Source organism: Hylobates moloch, unplaced genomic scaffold, assembly GCF_009828535.3.
Source record: "Hylobates moloch isolate HMO894 unplaced genomic scaffold, HMol_V3 SCAFFOLD_5041, whole genome shotgun sequence".
Classification (NCBI taxonomy): Eukaryota; Metazoa; Chordata; class Mammalia; order Primates; family Hylobatidae; genus Hylobates; species Hylobates moloch.
In genome coordinates, this window is record NW_026657316.1 from 3,808 (window position 1) to 4,982 (window position 1,175).

The 1,175-nt window shown below is 32.9% G+C and overlaps 1 non-coding gene across 1 annotated transcript; it reads right to left on the reverse strand.

The window, feature by feature from the left end:
* Positions 1–723: 723 nt before the first annotated feature.
* On the reverse strand, positions 724–828 carry LOC116465419 (small nucleolar RNA U13). The gene has a single exon (XR_004247191.1). It is a non-coding gene; the product is annotated as a small nucleolar RNA U13 (small nucleolar RNA).
* Positions 829–1,175: the final 347 nt, after the last annotated feature.

The following is a 1,175-nucleotide window of genomic DNA, read 5'->3' on the forward strand; positions in this document are numbered from 1 at the left end:
CATTTATAGAAGACTTTACCCAACAACGGCAGCATACAGGTTTTCTTCAAGTACACATGAAACATTTATCAAGAGAAGCCATATGGTAAGCCAAAATCTGAGTGTTCATAAATTTTTAAATATATACAGGATATAAACATCTATTATATATAAAAACATATAATCGATACATAACTATAATATCTATATAGGATATAGACATATAATAGATTATATATGTATTTTATATATATAATAGATTATCTATATCATAGATTCTGGGGGTAATGTGCAGATTCGTTACATGGGCATATTGCATAATGCTGGGGTTTGGGCTTCTAGTGAATCTATCACTGAAATAGCGAACATAGTATCCAGTAAGTAGTTTTTCCAACTCTTGCTCCCTCACTCCCTCTCCCCTTTTGGAGTCTCCAGTTTCTATTGCTTCTATCTTTATTTTCATGAGAACCTGTTCTTTAGTTCTCACTTGTAAGTAAGAATATGCAGTATTTGATTTTCTGTTTCTGCATTAATTCACTTATTGTCTCCAGCTCCATTCATGTTGCTGCAAAGGATGTGATTTTATTCATTTTTATGGCTATGTAGTATTCTATGGTGTACATGTATCACATTTGCTTTATCCAATACACCACTGATGGACACATAAGTTGATTCCATGCCTTTGTTATTGTGAATAGTGCTGTGTTAATATATGAGTTCAAGTGCCTTTTTTTTTCCTTTTCAGGTCAAATGGATAACGTGCTGATGTCATAACAAGATTCAAAGGGTGGCACCTCTAACACATGTGCATGAACACCCAATCATCATGTTCATGAACTACAAAAGGATCTGCACGTACTTTTTGAAAGAATAATTTATTTTCCTTTAGGTAGATACCCAATAATGGGAATTGCTGGGTTGTATAGTAGATTGATCTACTTTTAGTTCTTTGAGAAATCTTCATATTGTTTTCCATAGGCGTTGAACTAATTTACATTCCCACCAACAGTGTATAAGTGTTCCTTTTTCTCTGCATCCTTACTAACATCTATTATTTTGTGACTTTTTAATAATAGCCATTCTAACTGGTGTGAGATGGTATCTCCTTGTGGTTTTAATTTGCATTTCTCTGATGATTAGTGATCTTAACATTTTTTCCATATATTTGTTGGCTGCTTGTATGTTTTTTTAAGAAG